The sequence below is a fragment of the Macaca mulatta genome, chromosome 15 (assembly GCF_049350105.2).
Source record: "Macaca mulatta isolate MMU2019108-1 chromosome 15, T2T-MMU8v2.0, whole genome shotgun sequence".
Classification (NCBI taxonomy): Eukaryota; Metazoa; Chordata; class Mammalia; order Primates; family Cercopithecidae; genus Macaca; species Macaca mulatta.
The window spans coordinates 50,644,174-50,665,000 of NC_133420.1; the positions used below are offsets into that span (position 1 = coordinate 50,644,174).

The following is a 20,827-nucleotide window of genomic DNA, read 5'->3' on the forward strand; positions in this document are numbered from 1 at the left end:
AAATAAAATATATTGACTATTGACTGAGTGCAAGTGGAGCATCTCACAGGTCTTCATCCTTATTATCTTCACATTGAGTAGGCTGAGGAGGGAGGAGGAAGAGGAGGGGTTAGTCTTGCTGTCTCTTGGTGGCAGAGACAGAAGAAAATTCACATATAAGTGTGGGCAGAAGGATGTGTGCAACTCAAACCCATGTGGTTCAAAGGTCAACTGTAATCCTTTCCTCACGAGATAGTTTTGAGGATTCATGAGATGGTTTTGAAGACTCATGAGAGATAATAAGTAAAACTCCCCACTCAAAAGCTCGCACGTGGGAGAGATTCAAACTAAGTTCCGGTCATCTTCTCCCTTCTCTCCAACTACCCACAAGTTCTCCCACCCCCTTTAATTTTTGGTTCCACCCCTGGCTGTTTCCCTGGACCACAGGGATGTCCTTCCCACACCACATGGGTGTCCTGAGCCGGGAAGAAATGGAACATCCCATCTGCTCAGCACTCTCTTGGAGCCTGAAGTTTATACACTTTATCTTAGCTTCTTTCTCCTTTATAAAGAGAAATAAGATGAGGTCTGCTGGTGTGGTTTGTGAATTGTAACTCAGGATGCAAATTTCCACTGTTACCTTTCCGAGATGAAACAAAGACTTTCAGCTCTCACCTCTCCTCTCCTGACCTCACTCTCCTGGAGTCTATAGTTGCAGATGGCAAAAGTCTCTGGCCTGGTTTGGTATTAGAAATGATGTTAAAAGAGGAGGGCTACTCCATCCTCATTCATTCATCCCATTCATTCATTTACTCTCACATGCACACTCATTGATTGATTCATTCATTTATGTGTTCTCTACATATGCATGGAGCATGTGTTTTCTGTGCCAGGCTCTGTGCTGGGAGCAGAATGAAGAAGCAAATATGACTCAGTTGGTCTCTTTCCTTGAGGAGTTGAGTCCTCTGTTGACTTCTCTGCTATGCATGTGTATGAGAAGAGATGCAGGTCATCACAATGTGCAGTGTTTCTTATGAGCCCACAATGGGGCACAAAGATAGAATCACCTTTTGCAAGAAGCTGGAGTGTGGCCATGAAGTGTGGTCAACAGGGGCGAGTGCAGAAAGGACTTTGGATTGTGGTAATTGTGAAGGGCACTCCAAGGAGCTCTGTTTTTTACCACGGGCAAAGAGGAGCCACTGAAACCTTTAAAACCCTTAAAACAAGAAATAAATGGGAGCGCTCATCTAGTTACTTCTTCAACTGCAGCTTGATCTGCTTCCCAACAGCTATTCCCCAAGAAAGTAGGAATCAGAGCAATTCTACAAAGCATTCCTTTGTATGACTTGAGCAAATTACTTTATTGTTTTGAATCTCAAAATAAGAAATACCAGAATTATTGACTTTCCTCACTGAATGGTTGAGCCTTTAAAATGGTTTTAGCTAAGCAGTTAAGTGTGTAGTCTCAGAGGTCAAACTTGGTTTGCCAACTCTGTTATTCTGGAACCAGTCAATTCAACTATTTAAATCCCCAGTTTTTCCACCTGTAAAATGAGCATGATCACATTTCCTTTGTTGTGCGAATGAAAAGGGATAACGCATGTTAAAAGATTAACACAGAGCAGGGCATGGTGGCATGTGCCTGCAGTTCAAGCTACGTGGGAGGCTGAGGGAGGAGGATCACTTGAGCCCAGGAATTTAAGTCTGCAGTGAGCTATGATCATGTCACTGTACTCTAGCCTGGGTAACAGAACAAGACCTCAACTCTAAAAAATTTTTTGAATAAATACATAAATAAAAATAAATTTGAAAAAATAATAATAAATAGGTCAGGCTTGGTGGCTCATGCCTGTAATCCCAGCATTTTGGGGAGCCGAGGCAGGCAGATCACTTGAGGCCAAGAGTTTGAGACCAGCCTGGCTAACATGGTGAAACTCTACTAAAAAATATAAAAAATTAGCCAGGTGCAATGGCTCATGCCTGTAATCCCAGCTACATGGGAGGCTGAGGCATGAGAATCCCTTGAACCCGGGAGGTGGAGGTAGCAGTGAGCTGAGATTGTGCCACTGCAGCCCAACCTGGTCCCAAATAAATAAATAATAAAAAATAAGGGTTAGCACAGTGCCAGCACATAGTAAGCACACAATACATGATATTATTATCTGTATTAATTGGTAGGATAGCTGCCTGACACGTGCGACTCTATCAGAACTGCAAGCTCATTCCATGTTCTTGCCTCACACACTCCCAGAGGTCTCCAGGACCACACAGATTCCAGGCCCATGTAGTGCCCCCTCCCAGAGCTCCATATTTGGAGAAGGAAAGAACTGCCAAAGAAAAATCCAACTGCATGCTTTTCCTATCAAAGAGAAAACAAAAAAATGCAAAACACTTGCCGGAACACACCAACTTTCTTCCCGGGACTTCTTAAAATTCTATGGGCCTTTCTGTCATATTCCTGGCCTATGCCTGCCACCAGGATATTTCCCGGCAGATATCGCTGGTGTCCCCAACCAGGCTCCGAGGAGAAGGAAAGGAAGGTCCTGCCAGGTACAGACGTGCCCAAGGCAGAGCTGTGCTCCTTTTCCAGGCCTCACTGGCCTGCAGGGAAGGCAGAGCAGGCTTTGGGCTGCATCCAGGGTTCTCAGGAAGAAGCCCTGTTCATCTCCAGAACAGGAGACGTAAGGCTTTCCCACTACCCTGGGCGTCCTGCCACCCTGCTCCTCTGGAGCGAGAAGCTCCTATGATCAACCAGAGCACCCACTGCTTCCCATGCCTCCTGGCCTTGTTCTGCTTTCTCATCTGGGAAAAGCCAAGGCTTTTTGCAAAACCCTCCTTGCGCCCTGGGGAGGGGCACTTAATCCTCACAGTGCAGCAGGAAGAGGATTCCCTGCTGGACTCCCTGCTGGAGCTCCCTGAGGGCAGGGGCTGTCAGAGTCATCACTGCGTGATGGGAGCTGACAGCAACCCTCCTAGCACATATGAGGTGCTTTGAAAATGGTAACTGCTTAAGCAGCTTATCAAGTTCTGGAGCAGTCAGATGGAGGAAGCAGAAGAGATCAGCCCTCAGTAAGTGAGTAAGTAACAACTGGCACTAGGCACTGTATTTTCTCATTTAATTCTCATGCTAACCCTGAAAAGTAGGTCTTCATAGCTCCACTTTGTAGACAGGTAAGTTGAGGCTTAGAAATAGCTTGACCAAATTTGCAGGAGTAGAAAGTGGTAGCGCTGGAAAGAAACCAGGTTTTTCTGACCCCAAGGCCCTTTCCCATGACAGCCCCTGCCTCTCTGGAAAGGGAGATGTGGATCTCCGTGTTGACAAGCCTGCAACCTGCAGACCTTGCCCACAGCATTATGCCAGGCATGGGGAGGCGGACTGAGTTCCAACCAGGAAGGCAGCACAGGGAGAAAATGCAGAATGAGGACAACAGGAAGTGGCATCGAGGAGTTGGGAGCAGGGAGCGGCAGAGGGCACAGCACGAATGTGATCTGTGAGTCTGTGCAAAAGGGCTTTGGACATCCAAGGTCACATAAACGCCAGGCACTAACTCCCCTCACCTCTTTGGAAGTCCGGAAGACTCTACACAGGAGGGACCTCTGAAATCCAGATTGATTGAGGGAGTAAAGGAATAATAACAAAAATCAAAGCTGCCATTGATAAATTACCAATGCTGTCCAGATATTCCACTAGGTACTGTAAATACATCATTGGATTTAATTCTCACAACTCCAAGAGGTGAGAGTTATGATTCCCACTTTACACGTGAGAAAACTGGGGCTCAGGTCAGGTCACTGACCCATAGCTGGCAAGTGGTAGGGTCAGAATTTGCACTCACATTTGACTGATTTCAATGACTGCCCTATTCATAAGCCCCGAAGGCTACAGATACCAGGTAGATTAAGCACATGAGGAAAGCAGGGTGGGCTTAATAAGAAGAAGTGGAGAGAGCAGAAAACCCCAGAGCACATGCTTCATCTAAAGAGCAGCTGCTCCTCAGCTTTCAGCCAATTCTTGCGATTTGAGAATGCGGACCCAGTGTGGCCAGATCTTTCATGTCCAGATAAGCCAGAAATCATTTATATTTCTGGGTGTAAAATCTGATTTTTAAATACTGGAGAATAATGTTTAAATTGTTTAAACACATAGAAAACTAAACAAATCCTGTCTGAAAGACAGATATGGCCTCAGGTCAACATGTTACGATCTGTTCCACGATGTGGGGTGGCAGAGGGCATCCCATCCCTGGAGATATCAAGTATATTCTGAGCAACAGACCACAGGGGATGGTGGAGAAGCAACTGGAGGGGGTGCTGCTGAGGATGGACCTGGTAACCTTTAAGGTTCCTTCGAAAGTTTGAGACCAGCCTGGCCAACATGGTAAACCCCTGTCTCTACTAAAATAAAATAAAATAAAATAAAATAAAATAAATAATTTTATTTTTTATATATATAATTTTTTGTATATATGTATATATATATATATATATAGCCAGATGTGGTGGTGGGCGCCTATAATCCCAGCTTCTTGGGAGGCTGAGACACGAGAATCACTTGAACCTGGGAGGCAGAGGTTGCAGTGAGCCGAGATCACCCCACTCCAGCATGGGCTACAAAGTGAGACTCTGTCTTCAAAAAAAAAAAAAAAAAAGATTCCTCCAAAGCTTGAGACTGCGTGAATCCAAGAATTGGCAGAATGGAGATGGGCGGGATCCCTAAGCAAGGGGAACACTATGAGGAGAGGCGTGGAGCCAGGAACAGTCCTTCTGTCTTCATTCACTCCCTACTCCGAAAGCCTTCATGTCTTCCCCCGTCTCCTCATTTTGGTGATGGCTCTGCCCTAAATATCTGGCCTAACCATCGGTTGCAACGGCTCCAGGAAAAGCCACCCTCAGCACTTCCTAGAGCTGCCTCCAGATCTCTCTCCACCTGCCTCAGTCCTGCCTCTCCTACTCTCCGAGTCACCTCTCCAAACTCTCATCTGATGCGTCATCTTAGCTACCCAACCCAAGTGACCCAGACGATGGTGGCCTGCCATTTGTCTTTTCTCTTCCAGATAATGCACATGCCCCGAATATTTATTCCCCAAGTACTCATTGCACCCCCACTGTCTATAGAGCTCTGTGCTAGGCATGCGGGGTGCCCCTGGGAACAAGACAGATGCCACTGTCTAGTGCAGTGCTGGCCATGCGGGGCTTCTCAGCAAAGACTTTTGCCAAATGGAAACAAGTGACGATAAAGTGGAGAGAGCTGTGACCTCCCCCATCTCTGGCTTCAAGCCCCTGCATCTCTTCACCCTACAGACACCCAGTCCTATCGATCCTACTTCCTTACTATCTCTCCCAGGCATTCAAGGAGGCACAGTGGGGAGAAGCCCTGAGGACCTGAGAAGAAGGTAGTTACAGGTGGCATCTTTTCTTTTTTTTTTTTAATGTTCTCACTGCCCCCACCCACCATGGCCAAGGCCCCACTTGCAGACACACTCCTCCTGAAGTTGGAAGCTGTCCTTGCCTCTGCTATGGCAGGCAGCCCTGAGTCAGCTGCCAGGACCTGGGGTGGAGTACAAATAGCCCCAGGCCCCTTCAGGCAGACAAAAAGCCAGCAGCTCACCCCCTGGGCACCCAGCCAGGTTTCCTTCAAGCCAGGGCCTGAGCACATCGACCCTAATCGACAAAACCCCCCACCCTTCCTTTTGCAAACACCCTTGTGGCCAACTCAGGGCGGGCCAATAGGCAGAGCTGATCTCCCCCGTGCTCCCTGAAAGGCTCCACACTAAAGGAGCTGGCCCAGGACTGCTCAACCCTGGCCAAGAGCAGCCCGACCATCTGAGAAGGGCTGGGAGCTGCCCTCCGGACAAGGAGCAGAGCTTCAGGATCTGAGTAGGACGCTGACTCTGGTGGACTCCCGCCTGTGTGTCCTCCAGTCCTCTGCTCAAAGGCCCGCTCCCACCTACTGCGATTACACACATACACCCCAGCACCCTTGTCTATGCCCCTTACCATGCTTTATTTTTTCATAGGATTAAAAAAATTTTTTTGCCATTTGGCATGTCATAATTTATATTATTCCTTTGTGGGAAATTCACTAGGATGAAAGTTCTATGAGGACAGCAATGTTTCTGTTCTACTCCCTACTATATTCCATTTCTGGCTGCTAATTCGTGCTCAGTAAACATTTGAAGGAGGAGGAAGGGAAAGAAGGAAGAAAGGGAGGGTGGGAGGGAGAATCTTTAGAGAGAGTAGGTCTGGTTAGCCTTCTTCTCTTCCCAGCTGGCATCTCTCCTTCAGAACTACCCCAGACTGGTGGCCTTATAACGTTTTGGAGAAATGACTTTAGCATCCACTTTTTAAACTTCCATTTATCCCATTTATCTGGGGCCCACTCTGTGTCAGGCAGTACAGATAGATGATCTCACTTGATCTTCTCAGCAACTCTGAGGTCTGTGTCATTGCTTTGACTCAGGCTTTCTCAACCTCACCCCTAGTGACAATCAAAGCCAGACAGGTCTCCATTGTGGAGGGTTGTGCTGTGCATTGCAGGACGTGTGGCAGCATCCCTGGCCCTGACCCCCCAGATATCACCAGTACCCTTACTCCCAGTGTGACAATCAAAAATGTCTCCAGACATTGCTAAGTGTCCCTTGGGGTGGTGGACAAAATTGCTTCGTTTGAGAACCTCTGTGTTAACTCCACAAAAAAGGAAACAGGCTCAGAGAAGCTAAGGAAGTTGCTGGAGGCCATGACAGAGGAAGGAATCCCACCTAGGTCTGCCTTGTTTCAAAGCTAGTGTTCCCTCCATTCTGCCAGGCCATCCTCCCTCAGCAGGCAGGGCTCACAGCCCAGGGAACAGTTACTGGGAAGACCCAGAGGCCTCTGCCCAGCCTCTGCCCAGCCCCTGCCTGTGTCCCAGCGACGACAGAGCAAGGCCCCTGACGTGCGAGAAGAGCCTTCCCCAGCCGCCGCCGCTCAGTTTAAGGCCAGGCAGCTTGAAAAACACTTACTCATACTCTGGCCATGACGGGGAAACATCACCAACGATAAATCATATCTCTTAATTATCTGTGATTTCTGAGGCTGGCCAAAATTTCCTTTTCATGACAAATATTTGCTCTGAGATTCTTTTTCCCCTGAAAAAGAGAAGCAATGCAAGGAGAGCCCTGGGGCTGGTCTCCCAAGTGGGAATCCCAGCGTCTCTGATCAGCCCTCTTGTCCCACCCAGGCTGTCTGGAGCTGGGTTCCTGCCTGGGCATGCCTCTTCCCTCCACGCTCCGAGTAGTAAAATCCCCAGGTTTCTGTTGTGTTTTGTGTTTTTCGTTTCCTTGGAAGGGTGCCTGAATTGGAGATGTTTACTCACTTAGATGAGACCTATTTGAAATTACTCTGAGGGCGGGAGGAAGACAGAAAATAAAAGGGCATAGGGCCCAGGGTGAAAAGGCCAGGTTTCGAATCAACTTGAAACTGCTGCAGGAAAATTTATTCCACCAGTGTAGCACCTTTTGGCATGATAAGGAGAATACCCAGTCTTCTCAGCCCTGTGGGGCTCTTTCTAGCTTCATCTTCCCCATTCTTTCCTTAGGATGAGCCCATTTACTAGCTTTTAAACACGATTTTTCACACGTTTTTGTCTTTGCAGAGAATGCTTTTCCCTATTTTCTGCCCATAAAACTCCTATTCCTCTTCCATAACCCGATGTAAATGTCCCTTTCGTCTCCAATCCTTGCCCCAACCCGGGTAGAATTCATCTCTTCCCCTCCGTGATTCTTCAGTAGTTTACACAGACATCAATTTTACTTGGTTTACACTCTCTTGGAGATGTGCATGTACCAGGCCTCTGGAGTCCAGGGGAAAAGCTGAGTGGGCAACCAGAGCAAGCCAACTGCCCCTGGAGACAGAAAAAGACATTCAGGTCATTTCGCTCCAGGGCTTTCCTGTCCACCCAGCTTGGTTTTCCCTGGTCAACTAACATGTATGACTTTCCTGGGAGCATCTTCTAGAAGAAATTGCAGAGGAGCTTTGTAGCAGTCAGAAACTCTAATCCTACTTTGTTCTACATTCTGAAGCAGGTGACATGGACCACAACATTCTTCTCTCTTTTCCTCCCTTCCTCCCTTCCTTCCTTCCTTCCTTCCTTCCTTCCTTCCTTCCTTCCTTCCTTCCTTCCTTCCTTCCCTCCTTCCCTCCTTCCTTCCTTCTTTCCTTCCTTCCTTCCTTCCTTTCCTTTTTTTTTTTTTTTTGACAGTCTTGCTCTGTTGCCCAGGCTGGATGGAGTACAGTGGCATGACCTCAGCTCACTATAGCCTCAACCTCCTGGGCCCAAACAATCCTCCCATCTCAGCCTCCTGAGTAGCTAGGACTACAGCCATGGACCACCACATTCAGCTAATTTTTTAATTTTTATAGAGATGGGGTTTTGCCATGTTGCCCAGGCTGGTCTCAAACTTCTGAGCTCAAGGGATCCTCCTGCTTCAGCCCGTCAAAGTGCTGGGATTATAGCCATGTACTACCATGTCAGCCAGGTCACCACCACTTTCTATGAGAACATTCTGGGTTCTGGTTACACTCATGTGCCATTGTCATGGAGCTAGGCTCATGGAAGGCACTTGACCATAGTCAATGTCGATCTCTCCCCTCTTGGCATAAAAATGTGGAGTGGGCAGAGTGGGGTGCCTGGTCCTGGCTGAAAGAAAGCAGAGAGCTGATATCCATCTCTGCAGGTCAGCCACCCACTACAAATTCATAGTCACCCCACTGACGACCCACGAGCTCTGCTGAGACTCAAGGATACTTCTCTTCTGCTCCAGTCCTGGTGAAGAGGGAAGAGCAGGTCAAAAGGCCTGCCTCAGCTGCCCAGAGCCAGCTCCTGTCCTTCAACAAATCCTGAAGTGTCACAACTTATCCCCAGAGAGTACCATCATTCTTCCTTTGACTTGTGCTTCTGCTCCCTTGCAGAAGCTGGGTTGCAGTTGGTCCACAGAGCTCTGCTCGGCAGGCAGGCATGATGTGGGTCTGCTGGAGGTAGCACAGCGAGGCACCCTTACTCCATTATCTTCCCTATGTCCTGAGTTTATAAAACAGCAAGTAGATCTGGAATGTCACCCCACTACAATCATTCAGAAAGTGGCTTCAGGACCCACCCAGGGATTACCAGACTGTTATGTTTTAATTAATGGCAAGAGATGAGACCAAGGATGAAGGTGGGTCAGTAACTTAGGGATAGGCAGCAGCAAACATTCAATGTCAAAGTCAGGAGTTTGGTTGTTAATTCTTTAAACAGTTTGCAGCCAGAGGCAAATTCTAACCTGTCTCAGAAGCTCACCCGGTTGCAAGTGGAAGACACACTTCCAAAGGGGCAATGCTGGAAGCCAGGAGATAAGAGTGGGGCTGTTGCTGCTGCCCTTTGGAGAACTGCCAGAGCCTGAGTTGCTGAACTGTGGAAACTGGGAGGAAGGGGCAAATTCAAAAAGCCTGAAATCCATAAAATCAACAGGACTTGGTCATTTATTAGACTGGTGGTTAAACAGAAAGAGTCGGCCGGGCACGGTGGCTCACGCCTGTAATCCCAGCACTTTGGGAGGCCGAGGCGGGTGGATCACAAGGTCAGGAGATCAAGACCATCCTGGCTAACACGATGAAACCCCGTCTCTACTAAAAATGCAAAACATTAGCCAGGCATAGTGGCGGGCGCCTGTAGTCCCAGCTACTCAGGAGGCTGAGACAGGAGAATGGCGTGAATCCAGGAGGCGGAGTTTGCAGTGAGCCGAGATTGCACCACTGCACTCCAGCCTGGGTGATAGAGCGAGACTCCGTTTCAAAAAAAAAAAACAAAAACAAAAAAACAAACAGAAAGAGTCATCAAGATGGGTGCCCAGGATTAGGTAACTGGGTGGGTGGTGATAGCATTAGCCAGGGCAAGGAATCGAGTGCATGAGACCATTTGTTGGAGACAGAGGAGGTGGGGAGGACAACAGAGAGGTCAAGCATGTTGCTTGAGGTCTATTGAGTTAAAGGCCCCTGGCAACATCCAAGTGAATACGAATGTATGGGTCTAACCTCAGGGAAGAAGTTGAGGCTGAAAATACAGCATAGAAGTTGTTAAATCTATAGAAAGAGATGCATCTGCCTAAGGAGAGTGTATGGAAACAGAAAAGAGGAGACCTGCAACAGAGCCCTGTGAACTTGCAGCCAGTCAGGAAAGTCAAGAGAAGAGAGACTCATTCAGAGAAGAAAAGACACTCAGCAAGGTAAGAGGCGGAGGTAGGAGACAAGGTGAGATTCTCATTAGAACTAAGTTAAAAGCAGCTAGTACAGCACCTGGCACACAGAAGGTGTCCTCAATATTGACAATTTTCTACCCAACTGGCAGGAATGTGAACAATAGTAACCGTCACTGAGTTCTTGAACTCTTTTTTTTTTTTCTTTTTTGAGACGAGGTCTTGCTCTGTCACCCCGGCTAGAGTGCAGTGGTGCAAACAGGTCTCACTATAGCCTCTACTTTCTGGGCTCAAGAGATCCTCCTACCTCAGCCTCCCAAGGAGCTGGGACCACAGGTGCATGCCACCATGCTTAGCTAATTTTTTAATTTTTTGCAGAGATGGGAGTCTCACGATGTTCCCCAGCCTGTCTCAAACTCCTGTGCTCAAACAATCCTCCGCACCTTGGCCTCCCAAAATGCTGGGATTACAGGCGTGAGCCACCATACCCAGCCATAAGGAACTCTTACAAGGCCAAATACTAAGCATTTTCCCTAAATAGCTTATGCATCCTTCATAGCCTATTACTGTTATCCCTATTTTCAAGATAAAAGGAATGAAGCACGAAGACGTTCATAAGTGTAGGTAACACCTTAGTCTATAGATGGAGAAGCCAAGCCCAGGGTGATGATGCGGAGTTCATTCCAGATAAGTGGCCTTTGAGCACATGGTAAAGAAGCAAGCACAGCCCGCAGGCCCAAACCCCTGCTCCACCTACCAGTTGCTGCTGCCTCTGCAGATTTTCTCCGGCCCTGCTGGGGCGTCCAGAGCACTCAGCACCAAACTGTACAGCACATCTTGACTCCAAGTCAAAGGGCCTGAAAAAAAAAAAAAAAAAAGGCCTCCAAGATCTCCTGGCTGCCAAATTGTGATTGCAAAACTACTTCTGATGATTTAACTGTAAATGAATCTGAAACATACGGACTGAATTTCCCTTGAACTACGCATTAAGATGCTCATTTGATGAAAATAAAGTCCCTGTTGAAAAATTGTAAAGAAAAAAGAAGGAAAAAACAAGGTGGTAAATATGTGAGTCAAGGGGGTATGGAAAGTGAGGAGCTGGCAGAGAGGGATCACTTTTGACATCCCCCAAGTGCAAGGCAAGTGAGAGATTTTACAAGGAGACGGTGAATTTCTTCTGCCTCTCCAAGGGGATGCAGCTTTGCTGGCCCTGACAGTCATGTAGGGGTGTCCAATGACTGCTGAGGTATGGCAGCTTAAGAAAGAGAAAACCCTATATACAAGGTGCTTATGTGTGTCTGTGTGTAGCTGCGTGTGTGTGTGCAGGTAACTGGAAAAGGAGAAATATCTCTCTTTATATATATATACACACATACTGTGTGTGTGTACATGTGTGTATATATATATTTATATGAATCATCTTCGCTGTATATAGATATAAAGATATATAAATATATTTAGGGGCTAGAAATACATAGATACATAGATATCTTGAGAAATAACCATTCTATGTATAAAATTTAAAGTGATAAATGTAAATATTACACTTACTTTATGTACAAATAATGTCAAGCTTAGATGTTTCATATATTCAGAATATGCATATTCTAGAAATATCTATGTTAAATACATATACTAAGTATGTATCTTTAAAATATATGTAATATATCTAGTTAAATATATCCATGTGTATTCTAAAACCCCAAAAGGAAGGACAATGTCCTGGAGAGCCGTGGGTGCTCACAACCCTGACCTAACTCCAATCTGAATCCCTGAATGTTGGGAAAAGGCCAAAAATCACTGTTGGGATTTTTTAGGAGCTGTGCTTCCAGTGGCCTCTGGGCCAGTCTGTTCAACTCAAGACGGTATGAGCAGCGGGCTCTGTCAGCAGGCCTGAGCTGGACACACGTGACGATACCAGTCACCATGCAGAACAAGGAGTTCCTGCCCTTAAAACCCACAGGTCATCAACATCTTTGCATCTGACCTCTTCTATGACTGGGTATTTTCCAATCATCTACTGCCTGCAACTTTCTCTCCTGGAAGTCACCATTGCCAGCTGAAAACTTCCAAAGAGGTGAAGAGAAACCGCCCCCTCCCCGAACCTAAATAAAAACAGAGATCGCCTTTGCCAGAGACAGGCCACCTGCTCAGAAGCTCTGATTTCAAATTACGAAGAGCCCAGAGCCACAGTCCAGGCTTAGGAGTGATGCTGGTAAATGGTGGTGGTGGTTTCACTTTGTGTTTTTCCTCCCCAGTAAATTCCACTATCCTGTTCTATTTTCTTTCCTCCCCCAACCCCTTGGTGCTGTTAGGAAATAGTTTTGGGAAACACTTGTCCAAAACACAACAGCAGAAAATGGGTGAGCTGCCAATAAGTTTTTCAAAAGAACTATTTGGCAGCCCTGAAACAGATTACAACGCTGGTACAAACCTTGACTGAATGCAGGGTTACAGATGTCAGAATCGTGTGTCTTCAGAAATATGCACAACAACAACTGGAGTCCCCGTCATCATGCCCGGCCCTACCAACATTGCAAAATGCTGGCAGGCAGAGAGGACAGAAACCATTCACTCACAGCCTTTTTCCTGAGTAATAGTGAGGCCCTGCAAGCTACAACTCAGTTGTCAATAGGACTGGAAATTCCTTGACCAAACTCATATAAACTGGACCTTTCCATGCATGTCTCTGTCAAAAATGACTTTGTTTTAAGAGAGACCTGTCAGCAGGAGGGAATGGGAATCTGTGCCAAGGCTGCAAAGGGATGAATACACACTGCCAGAAATCTGCCAGTTCTCCTGGCACAAAGCAAGAGTTAACCCTTGACAGGGTGCAGGAAGTGGGATAATCCACTGCCGAGGTCCAGAATTCTGCTGCGGGAGGGAGACTACATTAGTTCAAACCTCGGCTCTGAAACTTACTTGTTATGAGGACAACTGAACCTCTCCATGTCAGTTCTTATGGACAACTGAACCTTTCCATGTCTCAGTTCCCCCTCCTGTAAAATTGGCATGAAAATAATTGTCACTATATCATAAAGACAGTCTGCGAATTAAATGGGTAAACATGAGAAGGACTTGGTACAATCCCTGATATATAGTAACTTCTCACTAGAGAGTAGTTATTATTTGTGTTGCTTTTTTGTTGCTGTTAATTTCAGCTCACTACAATTAAGAAGCTAAAAAAATACGCTTTGCCTGAATTGGCACTAGCAAAAAAATTTAAGTACAAGAAGTACAAATTCACGTACAAGAAGTGTATACGTGAATCCTTCCCCTAAGTACCACAGGGATATTTATTCACGATGGAGACTCCACCCAAAATCACACTATGCTCATTTCAACTACTTAACTAATTCACTGATTGATTGATTCCTAATCATTTAACATTAGCATGGAGGGATAGCTACTTGAAGAAGATGCACTTCCTGCTCTGATAGGATTCTTAGTCTACTTGAAGAGATAAACATAGACAGAATGATGACACAAGACACAGTCACTCACATTCTAAACAGGAGGACCCTCAGAAGCCAGAAGAAACACAGGTACACTGGGTGGCTACTTGTCAATTCTGGCTCTCGAAGCACACCTTTTCTGACGCTTCCTTCTGCCCTCAGCCTGGTGCGCACCTGCTTTCCTCCAGCATCCACAGCCTGCAGCTGCACTCCTCAGCCACTGTGTCTCCTCCTCTGGATTGGGTCCTCCCTGAAGGCAGGGCTGCTTCCAGTCTTGTCTACCATTGTATTTCCAGTGATGGCTACAATCCTCATTTAGAGAATGAATATATGAATGATGAGACAGAGAACGAAGAAGGGAATAAGGTAGAGTGGATTGAAGATGATAATTCTGGATTATCATCAAGAGACCTGTTAGGAGGCAGTAATGTTGGCCTTGGATAACACGATCTGCAGAGTCAAAAGACCTCAAGCAGAGAAACAACTGTCTACCTTTAGGCACACCATCATCTGTCTTCACCATGAAGACATGTGTCAGTGCTGAGATCTGAGCATCCCCAGGGTGAGCTAGCACTCGGCCAGAGAGCTGCTGAGCTGGAGGTCAACCTGTATCATGTTAGAGTGACAAGTACTGATATAATAACAGTGCCAATTGCCCATGGAAATGGGCCATCAGGAAACTGGCATAAGCATGACCCACACAAAGTAGCCTGTTAGCTTCGTTTTTAGAATCTACCTCAAAGTCTTTCAGCCAGTGGATACCCAAAACAGAACAGGAAAGGAAAGGAATGTTAATGATTAGAGTTCCATGATATTGCCGGTACTATTTCCTTTACATACAGTGTTGGAAGGTAACTAGTATTATTTCTATTTTATAGCTAGGCATCTTTAGGATCAGAGAGGGCAAGTAACTTGTCTAATGACACACAGCTACTAAAACTCAAGGATGGGACTTGAGCCCAGATTTTCTGACTTCAAAATCCATGCTCTTGCTTTTGAATCACACTGTCCCTCTTCTCTTACATATTATGACAGACTCACTCTAACTCCCATCACAAGGCATTTGTTTCTCAAAGGAAATCACAAACTTCTTATTTCACTATCATTTGGCAACTGCACACAGTTCTTCAGGGAAACTGAGGAGCCCAGGATGAAAATTCCACCCATGGATTATCTTAAATTGCTTGTGTTTCCTTGAAAAATGCCTGGCGCTACCAACAGCTCTGGTTTGGTTTCCAGCAGTGACCAGAGCCTTGTTCAACAAGGACGCTCTGATAATCAATTTGCTGTGCTCTTCCTAACATTTGACACCAACAGATGCTATGAATCAGAAGCTGCCATCTGTCCATGACACTCAGGTTTATGGGGGCCTCCAGGGATTCAACCAGCCTGAAGAATCAGCCGTGGCTCCATTAGGGCACTGCCATGGCAAATCCAAGGCACTGGAGGAATGCTAGTTTCCCAGTGGGAAAGCCTTGGCAGGTTTTGGGATCCTGGGTGTGCTCAACTGTAGAGTGGAAGACAAAGGCTTCTAACAAAGAGGTCAGTCCCCAAAAGACACCGAATGTGTAAGAGATGGAAGAGTATTTAGGTGGGTCAATAGGCGCGAGGTAGCAGGAAAAAGATCAGCTTTGACATCCCTTGAGAGACCAGGGAAAAGGGAACTCTGTCCCAAGCCCACTGAGCACATCATGCCAGCCACCGGGCTGGACACTTTACACAATCATCTCCAGTGCTCACAGCAGCTCTTTGAAGTTGGAATGACTATCTTCATTTTACAGATGAGAAAACCGAGAATCAGAAAGTGAGTTGTGCCAGGTCATCGACCTCCTATACTGTATTCTATGCTAGGGCAAGGACCATGGCTGGTTTTTGCTCAGCTCTGGATTCTATACCTAGCATCAGGCATCAGGACCAGCTACATAATTTGTCGGCCTCAATGCAAAATGAAAATACAGGGTTTCACGGTTGTTTTCTTGTTTTGTTTTGCTTTTTTGAGAAAGGGTCTTGTTTGACACCCAGGCTGGAGTGCAGTGGCATGATCATAGCTCACTGCAGCCTTGAACTCTTAGTCTCAAGCAGATCCTCCCATCTCAGCCTCCCAAGTAGCTGGGTCTACAGGCATAAGCCACACCATGCGTGGCTATTTTTTATTTCTCATAGAGATGGGGTCTCACTATGTTGCTCAGGCTCATCTCGAACTCCTGGGATCAAGCGATCCTCCAGCTTTGGCCTTCCAAAATGTTAGAATTACAGGCGTGAGCCACCATGCCCAGTGGAAATGCAGGGTTTCTTGTCTAACAATTATTAAGAATTTCAAGATGGTAACAGTAGATCATTAAATCAAGCCTGGGACCTTCTGAGAGATAGATGTACTCCCATGTTTATCGCAGCACTGTTCGTAACAGCCAAGATGTAAAATTCATGCAAGTGTCCATCAACAGATGAATGGATAAAGTAAATGTGGTACATACACACAATGGAATATTATTCATCCTTAAAGAGGAAATGATATCTTGTCACTTGCAGCAACATGGATGGAACTGCAGGTCATCATGTTAAGTGAAATAAGCCAGACACAGAAAAACAAATATTGCATGTTCTCATGCATATGTTCGAGACAAAAAAGTGGATTTCATGGAGGTGGAGAGTAGAATGGTGGTTACTAGAGGCTGGGAAGAGTGATGTGTGTTGGGAGGGGGAAGACGAGAAATTGTTTAATGGGTATAAAAATACAAACAGAATGATGGTTTCCTGCTTCATTCACAATGTAAGTGACGAGTTAATGGGTGCAGCACACCAACATGGCACATGTATACATTTGTAACAAACCTGCACGTTGTGCACATGTACCCTAGAACTTAAAGTAAAATAATAAAAGAAAAAAACAGAAAAAAAAATACAATTAGAGGCCGGGCACTGTGGCTCACACCTGTAATCCCAGCACGTTTGGAGGCAAAGGCGGGTGGATCACCTGAAGTAAGGAGTTCGAGACCAGCCTGGTCAACATGGTGAAACCCCATCTCTAATGAAAATACAAAAATTAGCTGGGCACAGTGGTGGGCGCCTGTAATCCCAGCTACTCAGGAGGCTGAGGCAGAAGAATTGCTTGAACCCAGAAGGTAGAGTTTGCAGTGAGCCAAGATTGTGCCATTGCACTCCAGCCTGGGTGACAGAGCAAGACTCTGTCCCTGAAAAAAAAAAAGAAAAAAGAAAAAAACCAATTAGATAGTCTGGGAGTGGTGGCTCATGTCTGTAATTCTAGCACTTTGGGAGACTGAGGCAGCCAGATCATTTGAGGTCAGGAGTTTGAGACCAGCCTGGCCAATATGGTGAAACCCTGTCTCCACTAAAAATACAAATATTAGCTGGGCATGGTGGTGCATGCCTATAATCCCAACTACTCAGGAGGCCAAGATGGGAGAGTCGCTTGAACCCAGGAGACAGGGGTTGCAGTGAGCCGAGATTGTGCCACTGCACTCCAGCCTGGGTGACAGGGTGAGACTCCACCTCAAAAAAAAAAAAAAAAAAAAAAATAGATAGAATGAATAACTTCTAATATTCGACAGTGCATTAGGGAAAGTATAGTTAACAATAATTTGGAATAATGGTATATTCCAAAATAGCTAGAAGAGAAGAATTGTAATGTTCTCAACACAAAGAAAAGTTAAACATTTGAAATCATGGATGCCCTAATTACCTTAAGTTGATTGTTACACATTGTATGCATGTATCAAAATATCACATGTACCCCCAAAATATGTACAACTATGATGTATCAGTTTTAAAAATGCAAAACAAAGCACATGCAGGAACCCCCCACGTGTGGAGTCCTGTATGACTGCAGAAGTCATGTTCCCATGATACCAACTCTGCCCAGCATCATTTTTAGCACATAATAGCTTACAAATAAGAAGCCAACGGAATAAACGAATGATGAACAATGCAGCCGAAAACAAGGTCTGTCTGTTAAATCTCAAAGCCTGTCTAGGTCCTTGCATCATTCTTTGCTGCCTTCTCCTTAAGTATAATCTCCCTGTAATCTCCCTGGTCCCAGTTTTTTTTTTTTTTTTTTTTTTTTTTTAACTGTTAAGAGGTCAGAGCAAAAGAAATGTCAAAACAATGTATGAGAAAGCATTTTTAAATGACGATATTCTGTAAAACATTCCTGGGTTTTTTTGTTTTGTTGTTTTGTTTTGTTTTGTTTTGTTTTGTTTCAGATATAGGTCTTACTGTGGCTACGTTGCCCAGGCTGGAGTACAGTGGCACAATCATAGCTCATGGCCTCAAACTCCTGGGCACAAGTGCTTCTTCTGCCTCAGCCTCCCAAGCAACTGGGACTTCAGGCACACCCCACCATGCCTAGCTAAAATATTATTTTTAAAATGTCTCATTTCCAAGTTTTTCATATTACCTTAGGTCATGACCCTGGTCAGAAGAAGAGGTGGCATAGGGTGAGTGCATATCACCCTGAAATCTAGTAGAGTCCACTTTAGCTCCCTGACACATAGTACCAACCAGATCCAGAGAGGGGCCTGCTAGCGGTGCACTGCCTTCTCCATCAGTAGCACTGATGATACCTTCTAACCTCCTGCAACTCATCCCGGCATTGTTGCTAGCATGGTGCTTCTGTGCTAATGTTTTAAAAGCCTTTTTGTCTCTAGGTAGATGCAACACTCACCACTGGAGTGCAGTGGCATGACCATAGCTCACTGCAGCCTTGAACTCCTAGGCTCAAGCAGATTCTCCCATCTTAACCTCCCAAGTCGCTAGGACTACAGGCATGAGCCACCATGCTCGGCTATTTTTTGTTTCTTGTGGAAATGACTAAGTGCCCTCAGGATCCCAGAGTCTAATCACTGTTCTAGGAGCCAAAAGCACTGGCAATGCTGTTGAATGAATCTGCCTGCAATCTGAGGGAGTACGGAGTAAGGGGCAGAAAGAAAAGGTTGACAAGGGATGTCAGTTGATAGCTAAGGTTCCTCAGTTACAAGTAATATGAGCTGACCTTCTTGTTTAGGCACAGAACAATGGAGGACTGGAGTGGGGGCAGCTTACAGGAAGGATTCAGAGTTGCTCACACAATCCAAGGAAGACCAAAACAACAGGCCTTGGGAGAATGCAGGAGCCAGAGAAACTCACAGAAGCTCTGGAAACTTCTCTCTACGCAGCATTTTTAGACATTTGGTTTAGCCCATTCATGAGTCATGAAAAGAATTTAGTGAGTTACCCTCAGTGTTTTCTTTATTATTAAATACAGAGATGAGAAAGAAAGGGAAAGGGGAGATGGGAAAGAGAAGGAAAGGGAGGAAAGAGAAAAAGGAGAGGAAAAGAGGAGACGAGAGAATGAAACAAGAAAGAAAAGGGGATGGAAGGGAAGTGAAAAAGAAAGAAAAAGGCCAGGCACGGTGGCTCATTCCTGTAATTCCAGCACTTTGAGAGGCCGAGGTGGGCAGATCACGAGGTCAGGAGTTCGAGATCAGCCTGGCCAACATAGTGAAACCCAGTCTCTACTAAAAATACAAAAATTAGCCGGGGATGGTGGCACGCATCTGTAATCCCAGCTAGCTACTCAGGAGACTGAGGCAGGAGAATCGCTTGAACCCGGGAGGTGGAGGTTGAGGTGAGCTGAGATCGTGCCACTGCACTCCAGCCTGGGTGACAGAGCGAGACTCTATCTCAAAACACAAACAAACAACAAACAAACAAACAAACAAAAAAAAGACCGGGCACGGTGGTTCACGCCTGTAATCCCAGCACTTTGGGAGGTCAAGGCGGGCAGATCACAAGGTCAGGAGATCAAGACCATCCTGGCTAACACAGTGAAACCCCGTCTCTACTAAAAAAAATACAAAAAATTAGCCAGGCGTGGTGGTGGGCACCTGTAGTCCCAGCTACTCGGGAGGCTGAGGCAGGAGAATGGCGTGAACCTGGGAAGCGAAGCTTGCAGTGAGCCGAGATCATGCCACTGCACTCCAGCCTGGGTGACAGAGCAAAGACTCCATCTCAAAAAGTAAAAACCAACAAAAAACAAACAAAAAAAAACCCGGACAGGAGAAGAGTTTAACACCAATCTCCAAAAATGTGTGGGATGAAACTACAAATTTTCTAGGAATCAGTACTATGCCTAGCAGGTAAGAATATCTATCAGCATATGTAAACAAAAACATTCTGCTTTCTTGAGAAGAAATTTACCAGTTAATCAATGCCTTAAACAAAGAAACAAAAAACCTATTCCGGGCAACGTGACGAAACCCTGTCTCTACAAAAAATCAGAACTTAGCCAGTCGCGGTGGCATGCGCCTGTAGTACCAGCTACTAGGGAGGCTGAGATGGGAGGATTGCTTGAGCCTGAAAGTTTGAAGCTCCAAAGTGAGCTATGATTGCCACTGCACTCCAGCCTGGGAGACAGAGTGAGACTCTGTCTCAAAACACAACAAAACAACAACAACAAAAAAGGCCTGGAGTAGAAAGAATGCTGGATTTGAAATTGAAATTGGAAAATCAGACTCAACCTCCAGGCCCTACCACTCACAAGTTGGATATCCTTAGGTAATCACATACTCTCATTACACCTCAATATCTACATAAATGAAATGGAAATAGCACCACATTACTCTAAAGAGTTCTGGTTAAAACTAGACAAGATAATGATGCAAAACATCTAGCATGGAGACTGGCATCTCATGGGCACACAACATATGCCAATTCCATATGAATATCACCTCTTACTCTGTTGTGGAAATATAGCTCTTGAATCAGAAAAAAAAAAAAAAACAAAAAAAAAACAAAAAAAAAACACCTAAAATACAATCCTGAACTAAATAGACACCTGTGATGTGGCATTTCTTTTGCACAAAGCTGTGGTCTGCTTTGTAGACAACAGTGAAATACCCATTGGCCTATGGACACCCTATCAGACAACAATTCCAGCCCTGGTCATACACGCACATTTGCTCGTGCCCCCACACCCGCCTCTAATCTGGTTTCTCTCAAGTGAATAATATCTGCCTTGGCCTGACCTCTTTGTTGCTATGCATACAACCACAGAAAACACTGTTAATGCCGTGGCCTGACCTCTTTGTTGCTATACATACAACCACAGAAAACCCTGTTAATATCAAAGCATCCTAGATCTTTCCCTGCACCATGTATCAAATGGAAGGGTTTCTTCCAAAGTCAAAG

General features: G+C 45.6%; 1 long non-coding RNA gene across 1 annotated transcript in view; it reads right to left on the bottom strand.

Moving 5' to 3' along the window:
- Positions 1-8,216: 8,216 nt before the first annotated feature.
- LOC144334854 (uncharacterized) overlaps positions 8,217-20,827 on the bottom strand; it is a 179,471-nt gene continuing 166,860 nt past the window's right edge. Inside the window, exons 6-7 of the long non-coding RNA XR_013405102.1 lie at positions 10,945-11,044; positions 8,217-8,985 (exon numbers count right to left, since the gene is read on the bottom strand). This is a non-coding gene — a long non-coding RNA (uncharacterized LOC144334854). The remainder of the gene's footprint in view (positions 8,986-10,944; positions 11,045-20,827) is intronic.